The 17,479-nt window shown below is 43.9% G+C and overlaps 1 protein-coding gene across 1 annotated transcript in view; it reads right to left on the bottom strand.

Moving 5' to 3' along the window:
- LRRC3C (leucine rich repeat containing 3C) overlaps window positions 1-16,581 on the bottom strand; it is a 49,621-nt gene extending 33,040 nt beyond the window's left edge. Inside the window, exon 1 of the mRNA XM_075845686.1 lies at window positions 16,493-16,581. The gene's annotated coding sequence lies outside the window, so the exon portion shown is untranslated. The remainder of the gene's footprint in view (window positions 1-16,492) is intronic.
- Window positions 16,582-17,479: the final 898 nt, after the last annotated feature.

Below are 17,479 nucleotides of genomic sequence, written 5' to 3'. Positions count from 1 at the left end.
GCGAGTCAAAAAGTTTGCCCACCCCTGGTGTAACCCATCTGGTCCCGGGGCCTTGTGCACATTTATTTTATTTAATTTAGCTTGGACCATATCTACATTCATCCAATTCAGTATATCAACTGATATATTAACAGCACTGCCACCGGCTACATCAGCTGCTCTTTCTTCTGTTGTATATACAGAGCTAAAGAACCCATTTAGTAACTCTGCCTTCTCTTGATCCCCTGTGATCAACTCCCCATTACCATTATCTAGGGGTCCTACATGTTCAGACCTTGGCTTTTTAGCATTTATATACTTGAAGAATTTTTTGGGATTTGTTTTACTATCCTTGGCCACCTGCCTTTCATTTTGTATTTTTGCTAATTTTATTACCTTTTTACAGATTTTATTAAGATCTTTATATTTTACAAAGGCTACAGCTGTACCCTCAGATTTGTATTTTTTAAATGCCCTTTTTTTGTCGTGTATTGCCCCTGTCACAGAAGGTGTAAGCCATGTGGGGTTTAATTTGAGTCGTTTATACTTGTTACCTATAGGAATAAATTTTGCACTATAATAACTCAAAGTAGATTTGAAAATCTCCCATTTATCATTTGTTCCATTATTTGACATTAGTTCTTGCCAGTCTATATCCTGAATTGCAGCCCTCATCCTGGGGAAATTGGCTTTCTTAAAATTAAATGTTTTTGCCCTCCCAGCCTGCGTTTGTTTTTTACAGTATAGGTAAAATGTAACTATATTATGATCACTGTTACCGAGGTTTTCACGAACATTGACATTCCCAACAAGATCTGCATTATTAGAAATGACCAGATCCAACAGAGCTTCACCTCTAGTCGGGTCTTCCACAAACTGGCCCATAAAATTTTCCTGCAACAGGTTGAGGAAATGTCTCCCCTTTGCAGTTGAAGCCGAACCATGACACCAATTAATATCCCGGAAATTAAAATCTCCCATTATCACTACAGTACCCGCCTGTGCAGCCCGCTCCATCTGTTTATATAGCTGAACTTCCATCTCCTCAGTTATATTGGGGGGTCTATAGATTACACCAAAAGTAATTTTTTCAGTGTTTACCTCCCTTTCTAGTTCCACCCACAAGGTTTCAACCTCCTCACAGTCTTCACCCACTATTGTCTCTTTCACACTCGCCTTCATATCATTTCTCACATACAGACATACACCACCAATGATGATATTATATATATATATATATATATATATTTTATATGACTTGTATAGTATTGAAGATTGTAAATTAGAGAGCACTTTCCCTTACAATAAATAAAAACAGTAAATGTAGAGGATGAAAAATACATAATGAACCAACTTTGCAATAAGTCTTCATTAAAAATATCCAAACATTTTGTATGTACAGCTCTTATGCAGTCCTATTTTATGGTTACATACTATTACTGTGTAGTTCGATCCTGCAGTCATACTCCTTTCTTTTTGTCCTCTACTTCTCTCTTCCTTCTGTCCCCTATTTCTCCTACATACATTTGGTAGGTTAGCAAAAAGTAGGGGACAGATGAAAGGGAGTGTGACTGCAGGATCAGACTACACAGGGTTGGTTTGTAGCCTGTAACCATGGGGACACGTAGGTCTGCATAGGCGCTGCAAACACAAAACGGTAGGCTCTTTTAAATCAAGGATATTTAAAACATTGTGAGCTGCATTAGAGTAATACAAGATAGTTTATAAAAGTGGATATATCCTTTAATATAAATGTAGACTGGTAAACACCACCATAGGGTTTATCTGATGAACAGTGCAAGCAGATTTGTTGCACGCACTGAGCTGTAATTTAATCCAGAACCCAGGCAGCTCTGTGCATTTTTATTCAACGTTAGCTTGGCTTATTAATATGCAAACAGTCCATGCTTCCGTGCTTGTGTTACTCTGCAGGTTTTACACAGATCTCTCTAACCTGCCATGTTCCATCTGTTTTCACACACTGAATCAGTCTTAGGCTATGCCAAGGGCAGAATCGGGCATCACGACCCTGGTCACATTTACCAGAAAGTCCAGAACTTGTGAACTACCTGGATGTAAGTGCTGGTATAAGACTATATGTAGCAACCTCAGAATTATGTTTTTCATAAATGGATCATACCGGTAATAAACATTGCTTCATTTTAATTAAAAACTTTGACAGGGAGACAAGCAGAGGCGTAATGTGAAGCTCCTAGACCCCAATGCACACTCCGTAACAGAGCCCTCACCTACTATGTTCTATTTATAATACTGGTGTGTTCTTATGCGGCAGAGGGGCCTTTGGGCCTTCTCAGGCACCAGGGCCCAGGTGCGTCTTCTACCTCTGTACTCATGATAGCTTCACCCATGGAGACAAGTTTGCTCCTGCCATCCAGTGCGCAAGTGTAAATAATAGAATAAAAAACCCTAACATTACCCTCTACAGTTATCATCTCCCCCAGAAGCAATAGTGACTGATCATTACACCATATACTCCTGCAGTACATCGGGTGACTACACTGGTCTCCACAGGAATGTGTTGATCCAGTGTAGTCACCTACTGGCTAAGTCACCTGTTGCTAGGCGACAACCAACAGTTGTGTAAACTGCAAACAGGTCAAACTAAAATATGTATTCTCCATTATTTTAATGACCTTTCCTCTATATAGTTGTGCTCGAGTCTCAAAGAAATGTGTTATCGCTATGTGGCCTTCATACATCCATGCTAGCGCGTTGGCTGAATGCCCAGACATAAAAATGCAACTATTTGTCATTATCACAACAAATCCTTCATGGGAAAGAACAGTTAACACCACTCCATTGTATGCTTGTTTCCAGGTGTTACATGATTTCACCATTTTAATGCAGAATTATAATTATGTACTTGAAATATTCTTATGGTCTGCTATTGGCTGAATAAGAATTATTGTCACATTGCCTCTGATTGGTTAACCTCAAGCCTACACCCCTTTTGAATGATATTATTGGAATTGAGTTTGGCAATAAACCTCAGAGGAGTATTTTGAGCATACCAGCAGCGTCTGTGTGTTATTTCTCCTCTCTCTATATATATCGGTATGAAATATCTTGATTAGGATGCTGGATAAAGTTCCTGGCGTGAGTGTCTGTTGGAAAACTCGTCTAAATTTCAGTCTAATATATATTTTGAGCCATTGACTTTCACGACACTAGTAAAAATGATCTGTAAGGAAGTAAAAGGGAATCCCTAATTAATATTTACAATAGAAATGTAAAGGATCTGCCAGGCACAGCTTCGGGGTTAACTTCCATAGGTAATCAGTTTTCATCTGAGTCTATCTCTCTGAGACTGACTCCAGCTTCCACCACTCAGGCTGGCAGGCTTAGGAGTGGGAGAGCCTATCGCAGCCTGGCCAGACTCAGCTAGCTCCCGCCCTCTGTCTATTTATACCTGCCTTTCCTGTTCCTCCTTGCTTGTGATTCTTTCCGTGTGGTTTCCTGGCCCAGCTACAGCTCCTAACAATTTGATCCTGCTCCATTCTGACCCTGGCTTTCTGACTACTCTTCTGCTCTGTGTTTGGTACCTCGTGCTCTCCTGGTTTGACTTGGCTCGTTCACCACTCTGTTGCTCACGGTGTTGCCGTGGGCAACTGCCCCTTTCCCTTTGCTTTATATTCCCTTTTATGTTTGTTTCGTGCACTTACTGTGCGTAGGGACCGCCGCCCAGTTGTACCCCGTCGCCTAGGGCGGGTCGTTGCAAGTAGGCAGGGACAGAGTGGCGGGTAGATTAGGGCTCACTTGTCCGTTTCCCTACCCCTATCATTACATAATCACAAGCCCATATACCTAGTCTACCCTGGTCCCTGACACTACTATGGACCCCCTTGAGACCCTGGCTCAGCAAATGCAGGGTCTCTCCCTACAGGTCCAGGCCCTGGCTCAGAAGGTCAACCAGCCTGATGCTACCTTGGTAGTTCCCCTCACCTCAACTCCTGAACCCCACCTCAAGTTGCCCGACCGGTTCTCAGGGGACCGGAGGGCTTTTCTCTCCTTTCGGGAGAGTTGCAGGCTTTACTTTCGCTTAAAGCCCCACTCCTCAGGTTCTGAGAGCCAGCGAGTGGGTATAATTATGTCCCGGCTCCAGGACGAGCCCCAAGAATTGGCCTTCTCCTTGGCTCCTGACGCCCCTGAACTTTCCTCCGTTGATCTTTTCTTTTCTGCTCTCGGACTCATTTATGACGAGACTGACAAGACTGCCTTTGCCGAGAGTCAGCTGGTGACCTTACGTCAGGGTAAGAGACCTGTTGAGGAGTATTGTTCTGACTTTAGGAAGTGGTGCGTAGCTTCTCGGTGGAATGACCCTGCCTTAAGGTGCCAGTTTAGGTTGGGTCTGTCGAATGCCCTGAAAGACCTGCTAGTTAGCTATCCCTCTTCTGACTCCCTAGACCAGGTTATGGCTTTAGCGGTACGACTTGACCGACGTCTCAGGGAACGACAACGCAAACGTTTATGTGTTTTCTCCTCCGACTCCCCCATGATGCCTCCCGAGGTTCCGTTGCTTCATTCTTCCCCGGAAGACTCAGAGGTACCTATGCAACTCGGGGCCTTCGTGTCCCCCCAACAACGTAGAGATTTCCGCAGCAAGAATGGTCTCTGCTCCTACTGTGGGGATGACAAGCATCAAGTGAACAACTGTCCTAAGCGTAAGAATGCAGCCGGAGAACTTCCGCGCCTAAGTGATCATCGGGGAGGTCACTTGGGCGCACAGGTATTTCCCGTAAATATGAAACGTAATAAGATCTTGCTTCCCTTTCAGGTCTCTTTTGGTGGTAGGTCTGCTACCGGCAGCGCCTTCGTGGATTCAGGGTCCTCTGCTAATATCATGTCTGTGGAATTTGCTATGTCTCTTGCTATGCCTTTGATTGATTTGCCTAAACCTAGGTGAGGTAGAAAAAAGAAACACGGCGCCGCAAATCAGATTCTGATAAATGGTAATAAAATTAGGTCAATGAGACAATTACGCTCACCTCGGGTGATGGACACCAAAGGGGTGTCGACAAAACTTAGGAAGCTGCAGCCAGGTCCGCAACACAGCTAAACGAGGTTTGCTGTCGGTATGCAGTAGTTTAGAGGTAGGAAAAACGGGACCACTGGCGCTGCTTCGATCTTTGGTCAATATAGATACACAACCAGCGTGATGGGTTAAGTGTATAGAGTATTTATTGTTGATAGGCTACGCGTTTCGACGTCGAACTGACGTCTTCCTCAGGCCAATACAGACTGTGCGGTTCCTGCCTTATTTAAGCATCTGGGCCAGGAAAAAGACCGCCAGTTGTTAAAGGTCAAAGGTCACATGGGGTACAGAAAAAAACAACACAGAAAAAAGAAGCAGCATTAAAAGCAATTTACAAGTATCATAATATAATACGAATAAACGGGATTAATAACATGTTTGGAAACTGTTTTAAAAAACTCTCAGTTATGCTGACAGATCGGTACCGTATTTTCAAAGTGAAATTTCTATAACAGCAAAAACCTTTATTTATGTATAGGACTGTGGGTGAATAAACAATAATATATTAAATATTTACTTGTGTCTGAGTTTTTATGTGTTTTAACTAATGTTTAACGGAAGGACCAAATGAGGCCCAAAAGATGCTGAGTCATAGCGTCCTTGGTTACTAGGAGTAAGAGAAGACTACGGGGAGCTGAAGGGGAACAAAAAGGTTTCAATGGACCGCATATTTGGACCGCACGGGTATACAATAATGGTTGGGAGCGTCCTTGGTTACCGGTTGTCATGAATACAAGGATGTCAAGGGGGAAAGAAAGGGATTACGCTGGATCGCACAGTAAGCTACATAGGGTTGCGGGACTCCGCGCTGGAGAACCTTGAAAGAGGCACCCGCAACGGAGCTGGTGAGTGACAGGACGTCATGTTAATGGGATATTGGTTATTAGTAATTCCTATGGATCTCTTCCATTAATATCCGATTAGGTAGATGGTTATTATTTAAGAACCATCTACAAGGTTAAGACGGTGGCAATTATGTCTGAATTGGTAACGATTAAATTGATTTTGTATGTCGATAACATATATTTTCTTTAAAAGAAGTTTGCAGATAAGCCGACAATTTCTTTTATAAAATAAAATAAAATAGAACAAAATAACCTTTTAAGAGAGTTTGTACATACAATGAGGAACGGGGATCAATCTCATTAATATTATGGACTAAAGTTACTCTAATCATAGATGTCAAAGGTAGATAGTTAAAAAACCTCTTAAAATTGCGGTAATGTTTGCTGATTGGTTTTTTATTTATTTTTATTATAATTTTATTTTTATTCTAAAGATGACTCAGTAAGGTCATTCAGACCATTTGGATGTAGGGTTTCCAATTTAAAAATCCAATAATTCTCCCTTTGCTTAAGCTTAACAAATCTATTTGGTAGGTCCACTGATATCTGTTCGATTGGGGTGACCTTAATCTCGGAGAAATTGCACTTATGTTTATACAGACAGTGACGGGACACACTTTGTTTTAAAAAGCCCCTCGTGACATTAAACCTGTGGTTATTTATTCGTTTCCTTAGGGTTTGCGTGGTTCGGCCCACATATTGCAGATTGCAAGTGCACTGCAGTAGATAGATGACATAGGAGCTACCGCAATTTAAAAACTCTTTGATCATAAATTTTTCCCCTGTTTTTATGGAGTGATAATCCCTGCAATTGTTTGAGATGTTATTACAACATAGGCATCTATTTTGGCCGCATCTAAAGGAACCTTTAGGATTTGGGAGTAAACCGTGATTTATTATTTTGACATTCCGTAGTTTGCTCGGGGCTATTAGATTTTTTATTGTTTTAGCCCGTCTATATGTAATAATAGGTTTCTCTGGTATTAGGGGTTTTAGAAGAGGGTCGTTTGTTAAAATATGCCAATGTTTTTTAAAAAAGGTGGCTATTGTCTTACTCTCTTTATTGAATGTGGTTATAAAATTGGTTTTAGCCCTCTCACTACTCGATTTTGGCTTAGTATTTGTGAGTTTCGATTCGATACAATCTTTCTGTGTTAGGCTTTGGGCTTTTATTTCAGCACCTTTGATGAGGCTTTTTGGAAAACCTTTTTCATGGAATCTCTGCTTTAAAATCCTACATTCCTGGTTAAAGGTTGAATTGTCTGAGCAGTTCTTTCTGATTCTTCTATATTGTCCGAACGGGATATTTTTGAGCCACGGGGGGTAGTGGGCACTTTTAAAATCTAGATAACTGTTCACGTCCACCATTTTAAAATGTGTTTTGGTTGTAAAAAGGCCATTTTTCTTACCAATTGTCAGATCTAAAAAGTCAATATTTGTGTCTGAGAATTTATGAGTGAATGAGAGGTCAAAAACGTTATTATTTAAAACCTCCATAAAATCATTGGCTGTACTGACGTCGCCGTTCCATATAAAAAACAGGTCATCAATGAATCGCTTATAAAATAAAATTCTGTCTCTAAAAGCATGCTTACTTAAAATGAGGGCTTCCTCGAAAGCCCCCATATACAAGTTTGCATAAGAGGGTGCGAATCTTGTCCCCATTGCACATCCCTTTATTTGTTTGTAAAATTTCCCATCAGAAATAAACGTATTATGGGTTAATATAAAATCTACGCATTCTATGATAAAATTAATTTGTGTATTTGGATACCGTAAATCGGTTGCAAGGTAGTCAAGGGTAACTTGTGTACCCTGTGTGTGTGGGATATTGGTGTATAAAGACGATACGTCCGCCGTAAGAAAGTTGATATTAGAAATATCGCAGGTTGACTGTAATTGGAAGAGATCTCTTATGAGGTGTGTTGAATCTTTTAGAAAGGATGGCAATTTGGAAACTAGGGGTTGGAGGTGGATGTCTACGAAATGTGATAGGTTACTTGTCAAAGAACCTATTCCTGAAATTATTGGTCGGCCGGGCGGATTGTGAAGAGATTTATGGATTTTGGGGAGATGATACATGAATGGGATGGATGGAAACGGAACGGTCAGAAACATTTTTTCTTTTTTACATATCAAGTTTTCGGTGAATGCAGTTTCGATCAAGGCTTTGTATTCTATTTCAAATTCAGGGATTGGGTTATGTTTAAGTTCCTCGTAATATAAAGTATCTGATATTAATCTCTGTGCTTCCTTCAAATAATCGGATCGGTCTTGTATGACAATGCCTCCCCCTTTGTCTGCGGACCTAATTACTATGTCTTGGTTGGCCTAAACCTGTCCCGGTAGTGGGTATCGACTCCACTCCTCTTGCTAATGGTTATTTTACACAGCATACCCCTGTTTTTGAACTCCTTGTTGGCTCCATGCATTTGGAGCAGTGCTCTGTACTGTTGATGCAGGGATTATCGTCCGATTTGGTTTTAGGCCTTCCCTGGTTGCAGTTGCATAATCCCACGTTTGACTGGAATACTGGGGAGCTTACCAAATGGGGTAATGAATGTTTGACGTCATGTTTTTTCTGTTAATTCTATTTCTCCCCCTGAGGAGGTGAACACGCTACCTGAGTTTGTTTGGGACTTCGCTGATGTTTTCTCTAAGGAGGCCTCCGAAGTGTTACCTCCTCATAGAGAATACGATTGCGCTATCGAATTGGTACCAGGAGCTAAGCTTCCTAAGGGTAGGATATTTAATCTTTCTTGTCCCGAACGTGAAGCCATGAGAGAGTATATCCAGGAATGCCTGGCCAAGGGTTACATTCGCCCCTCTACTTCTCCGGTAGGTGCTGGCTTCTTCTTCGTAGGGAAGAAGGATGGTGGTCTTAGGCCATGCATTGACTACCGTAACCTGAATAAGGTCACTGTAAGGAACCAGTATCCCCTTCCTTTGATTCCTGATCTCTTTAATCAGGTTCAGGGGGCCCAATGGTTCTCTAAGTTTGATCTACGGGGGGCGTATAACCTTATCCGCATCAAAGAGGGGGATGAGTGGAAGACTGCGTTTAACACGCCCGAAGGTCATTTCGAATACCTCGTCATGCCCTTTGGGTTGTGTAATGCGCCGGCGGTCTTCCAGAATTTCATAAATGAGATTTTGAGAGATTACCTGGGGATATTTCTTGTAGTGTACCTTGATGACATACTGGTGTTTTCCAAGGACTGGCCCTCCCACATTGAGCATGTCAGGAAGGTGCTCCAGGTCCTTCGGGAAAACAAACTGTTTGCAAAAACCGAAAAATGTGTGTTTGGGGTACAGGAGATACCATTTTTGGGTCAAATCCTCACTCCTCATGAATTCCGCATGGGCCCCGCCAAGGTTCAGGCTGTGGCGGAATGGGTCCAACCTTCCTCCCTGAAGGCGTTACAGTGTTTTTTGGGGTTCGCTAATTATTACATGAGATTCATCGCTAACCCTCTTACGGACCTCACTCGCAAAGGTGCTGATCTCCTCCACTGGTCTCCAGAGGCTGTCCAGGCTTTTGAGGTCCTTAAGAAGTGCTTTATCTCGGCCCCGGTGCTGGTTCAGCCCAACCAAATGGAGCCATTTATCGTGGAAGTTGACGCATTCCGAGGTGGGAGTGGGGGCTGTCTTGTCCCAGGGTACCAGGTCCCTCACCCATCTCCGCCCCTGTGCCTACTTCTCCAGGAAGTTTTCGCCCACTGAGAGTAACTATGATATTGGCAACCGCGAACTCTTAGCCATTAAATGGGCATTTGAAGAGTGGCGCCACTTCCTGGAGGGGGCTAGGCACCAGGTAACGGTCCTTACCGACCACAAGAATCTGGTTTTCCTAGAATCTGCCCGGAGGCTAAACCCGAGACAAGCTCGATGGGCGCTATTTTTGACCAGATTCAACTTTTCGGTTACCTATAGGGCTGGGTCTAAAAATATTAAGGCCAATGCACTGTCGCGTAGCTTCATGGCCAGCCCTCCTTCGGAGGAAGATCCTGCTTGTATTTTGCCTCCCGGTATAATCATTTCTTCTATTGATTCTGATTTAGTCTCTGAAATTGCAGCTGATCAAGTTTCAGCTCCCGGGAACCTTCCTGAGGACAAGCTGTTTGTTCCCCTGCAATACCGGCTAAGGGTACTTAGGGAAAATCATGACTCCGCACTATCTGGTCATCCAGGCATCCTGGGTACCAAACACCTCATTGCCAGAAACTATTGGTGGCCTGGGTTGCCTAAAGACGTTAAGGCCTACGTTGCCGCTTGTGAGGTTTGTGCTAGGTCCAAGACTCCCAGGTCCCGACCAGCGGGCTTACTACGTTCGTTGCCCATTCCCCAGAGACCTTGGACACATATCTCCATGGATTTTATCACCGATTTGCCTCCATCCCAAGGCAAGTCGGTAGTAGACCGCTTCAGTAAGATGTGCCACTTTGTGCCCCTCAAGAAACTACCCAACGCCAAGACGTTAGCTACCTTGTTTGTCAAACACATCCTGCGTCTCCATGGGGTCCCTGTCAATATTGTTTCGGACAGAGGGGTACAATTTGTTTCTTTGTTTTGGAGAGCCTTCTGTAAGAAGTTGGAGATTGATCTGTCCTTCTCCTCTGCTTTCCATCCTGAAACCAATGGCCAAACTGAGAGGACTAATCAATCTCTAGAACAATATTTAAGGTGTTTTATCTCTGACTGTCAATATGATTGGGTCTCATTCATTCCCCTCGCTGAATTTTCCCTTAATAACCGGGTCAGTAACTCGTCAGGGGTCTCCCCCTTTTTCTGTAATTTTGGGTTTAATCCACGGTTCTCCTCCGTTTCACCTGGTAGTTCCAACAATCCCGAGGTAGAGGTCGTTCATCGGGAACTGTGCACAGTCTGGGCCCAGGTTCGGAAGAACCTAGAGGCGTCTCAGAGCGTACAAAAAACTCAGGCTGATAGAAAACGTTCTGCTAACCCCTTGTTTATGGTCGGGGATCTGGTGTGGTTATCATCTAGGAACTTGCGTCTTAAGGTCCCGTCCAAGAAGTTTGCTCCCCGGTTTATTGGGCCGTATAAGGTCATTGAAGTCCTCAATCCTGTCTCCTTCCGGCTGGAGTTACCCCCATCTTTTCGTATACACGACGTGTTTCATGCCTCCCTCCTTAAACGCTGCTCCCTGTCCTTGGCTCCCTCGAGGAAACCTCCTGTTCCCATTCTCACCCCTGAGGGGGTGGAATTCGAGGTGGCCAAGATTGTGGACAGCAAGATGGTCCAAGGCTCCCTCCAGTACCTGGTCCATTGGAGAGGTTACGGGCCTGAGGAGAGGACTTGGGTACCCGCCCGGGATGTTCACACTGGGGTATTGGTCAGGAAGTTCCACCTTCGTTTCCCCAGTAAACCAGGTCCACTTAGAAAGGGTCCGGTGGCCCCTCATAAAAGGGGGGTACTGTAAAGGATCTGCCAGGCACAGCTTCGGGGTTAACTTCCATAGGTAATCAGTCTTCACCTGAGTCTATCTCTCTGAGACTGACTCCAGCTTCCACCACTCAGGCTGGCAGGCTTAGGAGTGGGAGAGCCTATCGCAGCCTGGCCAGACTCAGCTAGCTCCCGCCCTCTGTCTATTTATACCTGCCTTTCCTGTTCCTCCTTGCTTGTGATTCTTTCCGTGTGGTTTCCTGGCCCAGCTACAGCTCCTAACAATTTGATCCTGCTCCATTCTGACCTTGGCTTTCTGACTACTCTTCTGCTCTGCGTTTGGTACCTCGTGCTCTCCTGGTTTGACTTGGCTCGTTCACCACTCTGTTGCTCACGGTGTTGCCGTGGGCAACTGCCCCTTTCCCTTTGCTTTATATTCCCTTTTATGTTTGTTTCGTGCACTTACTGAGCGTAGGGACCGCCGCCCAGTTGTACCCCGTCGCCTAGGGCGGGTCGTTGCAAGTAGGCAGGGACAGAGTGGCGGGTAGATTAGGGCTCACTTGTCCGTTTCCCTACCCCTATCATTACAAGAAAATCTCTTGTTGTTATCCAGAGTTCCCTTTTAAACGTGATTTCCCACCAAATACATTTATCACCTATCCAGAAGTCTTCCATCAATCTCACTGCAGTTGTGTGGGTAAGGAGAAATGGGGGACTTAGGACCCCTGTTCTAGTGATCGGTGAGACCCCCAGGGATCAAATATTTCCTACCTATCTTGTGGATAGGTAATAACTTTATTTGGTTGGAAAACCCCTTTTAGCCGATCTCACTTCAATGCTGAAGCTCCCTTCAAATTTTGAGAATAATTTCCTCAGAGAACCTAATATAGGTCATAAAATCTAAAAGTGATCATTTCCTACAGTATGTGTATGGATGCCAAAAATATTTCTCCAAAGTAATTCACTCAAACTATTCTTGCTTTAGCAGGAAGGCAGCAATTCTTCACAGTGTAGCCTGTCCAGTGACAGATGCCATGAAGGACATCAGGCAGCGGGTGGACATGATCCTTAGGCAGTTAGTGAAAGAGTTCCCCACCCCGGACCACCTCTCAGACCTGCGTACTTCTCCTTCAGATGCAGCTCTTCTTTGGTAACTATTTGGTGCCTCTCTGTTGCTGGGACTCTATGTAGAATGAATTCCAGACCTTCAGATGCCAGATTAAAGGAATTTTACTGTATTTGGTATAATTGTACTATTCTGCACACTCATATACACCCTGTTCATGCGAAATAGTGTCTGCATTTGATCTTTGAATCTCCACCAGCATTTCACATGACATCTCCACACCCTGATGTTATTTCGGGCCTCCCTTCCTCCCATTGGTGGTGTCCCCTGCTAAATATAAAGTGAGAAATGACTCACTGGTTTTCCCTTAAAAATAAGCATCAGGAGCTTGAGGTTGCTAAGGGACCACGTCGTTGCTAGGAAACCCTCGCTAACAAAGATTATCCTGGACCAGATGCCACCAGCCGTGTCACGTGATAGGGATACGGAATCCTTGCCCGTTATTTACATCCACAGGCACACAAATATATACAAAATAGTATGCAGCTCTATGATAACTGCTGCCAATCCAACAAGATGTCACTACGCAGCCTCTGCTATGTCTTATTCTACATTAAGATGTCACTACGCAGCCTCTGCTATGTCTTATTCTACATGGATTTATATTAAATAATGACAATTAAAGATATAGCCCAAAGGAAACACAGTGGAACTGGAAAACAAATGCCCCCCCCCCCCCCCAATTCAGCACCATTAAATTCATGACCTGCTTTGCAACATGTTGCAGATACCACATATTTTGGCACCATCCATCTCATTTAGGCAGCGCCCTGTACTGACTGCAGGGGGCAGCATTTTGTCAAATGTGCAATCTAACCCTCGGTTGTGATGCCATATTCAATAGTATCTGCGTAATTCGGACGCAGATACTATTGAACACTATAACAGAGCAGGGAGGTATCTTCCTGCTCTGCCATAGGCTACACAGACCTCCCAACCGTCTGGCCACTGTCCCGGGTGGCTGGGGGTATGACCCACTGTCTAACTCAATTCTGAAGCAGGGAACCTTCAGCTCCCTGCTTCAGAATTAGTTCAGAGCAGAGGAGCATATGGAGCTCCTCCGCTCGCCGAGGACTCCCCATGCACAGCGCTACCTTAAGCGCTGTGCTCGGGGAAGCCCTGATGTCACTGTTCATGTATGGACAGTGACGTCTGTGGCTACTCCTGGAGTGGAATCCCTGTTGCCGATGATCTGGCCGGGGATTCTACTCCTAGAGGAAACAGCTGAGGTCACTGTCCGTATATGGACATTGACATCAGGGGCTCCTCCTGGAGTGTAATCCTCGGCCAGAGTTGGCAATGGGGATTCCGTACAAGGAGTAGCCACTGATGTCACTGTCCATATATGAACAGTGAAATCAGGGTTTCCCTCTAGGAGCGGAATCCCCGGCCTATGCTCTGGCTGGGGATTCCCGCTCCTAGAGGAAGTCCCAATGGTGCTATCTACAGGGGGGATGGCGCTATCCTGAAGTGGGGTGGCACTATCTACATAGACACTGTGGCACTATATAGGGGCACTATCTATATGGGTACTGTGTCACTATCTACAAGGGCACTGGCACTAGGGGCCGGTAAGGGGTATTATGCTGTATGGGAGCTTCTTTGGGGGCATTAAGCTGTATAGGGAAACTGTGAGGCATTATACTGTATGGGGCAGCTATGGGGGCATTATGCTGCATGGGACAACTATGGGGCATTATGCTGTGTTGGCATTATACTGTATGGGTCATCTATGGGTCTGTATACTGTATAGTGGCAGTTATGGGGGCATTATACTGTACGGTGGCCACTAGAGGGCATTATACTGTGTCGGGGCAGCTATTTGGTATTATATGGTGTGGAAGGCACTATGGGACCATGATACTGTGTGGTCTGAACCAGGTGTGTATGGGCGGGGATTGGGTGGGATTAGAGGCATGGCTTAAAAGAAAAATTTGCCGCAACGCGCTGTGCGTCGCATCGGTTGTTCCTTTTTGTGATACTTTAAAGCATAGCACTATCTACAGGGTGGGCTGTATAACACTGTATAGGGAGACTGTATAGCCCTGTCTACGGGGGCGCTGTATAGCACTGTCTACAGTGGGGGCTGTATAGCACTGTCTACAGGTGGGGGCTGTATAGCACTGTCTACAGGGGGGCTGTATGGCACAATCTACAGGAGTGGGCTGGATGGCACTATCTACAGGGGGGAACTTTCTGCAAGGGCAGGCTGTGTGTGGCACCCAGGGGGGGCCCAATCAAAAGTTTGCTATGGGGCCCAGTGTTTCCTAGTTACAGGAAGAGGTTAAGGTTAAGTTCACATCACGTTTCTGCCTACATTTGACATATACGTTGGGAAAAGCTCCCAATGTATACGTTAAACATAAAATGTGACAGACCTACCATTGGCATCCGTCACCCTATAATGGTATCCATCTAACGGATACGTCATGAACTCGTATGACTCTTTTCTTGACATATTCGCTAAATGGATACCGTTTTAACTTATAGGTGATCAGTGCCAATGTTAGGCATCCGTTTAACACCTCCATCACCCATAGTCGATAATGGCATCTGTTTAACGTAAACGTCATGAAAAGCTATTTAAAAAGCTAATGACGCATTTGTTTAACGGATTCCTGTGACAAACGCCATATAGTGGCATTCGTCACCCATAGGTTACCATGTTAAAAAAGTATACGTTTTTGAATTGGACTTTGTGGGAATGAATAAGGTACCCTTTGTATGTGGTATACTGACGTATACTGGGCAAAGGACACTCTTTTGGCCTTCGTCTGACAATGGATCCCTATGGACACATTAAGTAAACACGTCGGGAGCCTTCCCAACGTAAACAAAAAAGGTTATGTGAACAGGGCCTTACCTGCAAGAGCTGCTGATAAGCTGGTCACGTGTTATTGCCGACTGTCAAGGAGATAGCCATGTGATAATGTGGTGCAGGTAAATGTGTTGGGCATTACTATGAGACTGGCATTATGGTTATTACTATGATACTTGCACTATGGGTGCTACTATCAGTACGGTCTTGAGGATATGACCATAAGTAGTTCAGGCGATGTGACTAGAGTATTCAAGTATAACATGCTGTGAGTGCCACATATACCCATCCTATCCCAGTTTTGAGCAGGCACCATTAGCAGAATGCAGGTGTCGCTTACATTAGCCTGTATTCTGTTAATGGACTGCAATCCCAGTCAGTAGAGTAATTCCAGTAATAGCGTAACATTAGGTAATTGCACATAATGCAGTTCCCTAATATAATATTTAAAGTGGCCCCAAGCCAAAAGTTAACGTTAAGCTGCCTCTGATTTATTACAATGTCCCACTGTCTAATTCTACACTAGATGGACTGTAAGCTCTTTGGGCAGCCATATGTCTCCACTGTCTATCTACAGCACACGGAAGATTTACTAGTAGATAGTGATGGTAGCGGATAAGAATACACTGCAAATAAGCCGGAGTCGGAAGTAATGTTTATAAATGCAATGATCACTCTCCACTCAACAAAGAATGAAAAAGTATTGATTTTTTTGGTTTCAAAATAACTGCAAGACTCAACTCCCCTCCCCCACCCCTGGGAAATTAGAGGCTAAAAATAAACTTATATTGGTAGTAATAGACATAAAGGGGGTCCCAGGGGTGAGAGATGGGGAGATGGGAAATGAAAGGAGACAGGAGGAATCAGATATAAGACCAGAAATGTATGTTTTATACTGATAACCGTTTTATTCCACATGTAGAGAACAAGGCGAAGGACATGGTACAAAACAAGAAATATGATGCCTATCTGCACACTGCCTATGTGTGGTGTGGCATAGGGGTGAATGAATAACCAGGGTATGCAGACAAAAAAAGTCAAATCATTTAGGATGGAATTTATACATGTAGCAGAGTTAGATTCTCTGTTAAATCTTTGCCACTATATCCTGATCACAATCAAAGTGACAGACTCACCTCTGCTACATATGACAACCCCAGCTCTGCTACTTTGTAAGTAAGGTATTCACGCCAACTTAAAATGATATACAGATAGTTCCACAAAAGGATATTACTGCATGCCTCTGACATTTCCATTCCAGAACCTACCTGAGTTCAGAGATTCAGGCTGAGGGCATCCCAAAATCTTGTATGTGCCTGCTGCTGCTTTCTCACTCCCACACATTCTCACTGGCATTGTAGCTGCTGGACAACAGCCTGACTGCTTGGCGGGAGTGAGGAGAGTCCTATAAATATTTGCTTGGCAGATGCCAAGTCTTTTTTTTTTTTTTTTTATATGCCAAGCTGTACTCCGCTGGCATTTTCAGTAAATGTATGAGGTTGAGAAGCTGGCAGCAGTGAACTTATTTGACTTATAACTAAATTTAGAGGAATAGCACACAGTTTTCAGTATGTCTGTTAAAACATTAGAGGGGAAGATGTACGAAGTCAAACTATTTATTCAGAATTCTCACTCTGGTTGCATTGAAAAAGGCTAATACGCGGCATGTGCCATGTGGCTAAGAGAATTTGTAAAATGTGCCAGATTTACTAAAGACGTGCACCATTTTCTGGTGGAAATGTCCGCCAGCCACGAGGTTGCATAAGGATTAGAAATGTATCTAACAAGCTATTCACTGGGTTATACACTTATTTATCTCAAGATCAAGGATCATTGATCCCTATATATATATAGTCGGTTGGTGTCCGCCGGCTATAACGACTCTTTTTCTTCTAAGGGTGTCCGGACTTATTTCCATCCTTTGCTCCAATTTAAAGTAACAGGTCACAAATCCCATTGTACCTTGTACTGCTAATTCTTAGTTATATCCATATCTAAGAGAGCTGGATGACATCCAGTATGATGTCCTAGTTATAAAGCAATACAGGGGTAGGAAACTGCATGAAAAAGCAGATTTTCAATTTAAAGCGGTTATCCGGAATGTACAAATATTTTATATGGGGCTGGAAATTTAATAAATAAACCAAAAAAGAGATACGTACCTATCCTTATCACCAGCGATCCATCGCTGATGCCCCGGCGGCACTCCAAGTGGTTGTTTACATGCCAATCAGAGGACTCAGCTGAATAATGTT

Source organism: Rhinoderma darwinii, chromosome 13 (assembly GCF_050947455.1).
Source record: "Rhinoderma darwinii isolate aRhiDar2 chromosome 13, aRhiDar2.hap1, whole genome shotgun sequence".
Taxonomy (NCBI): domain Eukaryota; kingdom Metazoa; phylum Chordata; class Amphibia; order Anura; family Rhinodermatidae; genus Rhinoderma; species Rhinoderma darwinii.
Note: the sequence above shows the minus strand (reverse complement) of the source record. Positions and strands in the feature narration are given on the sequence as shown.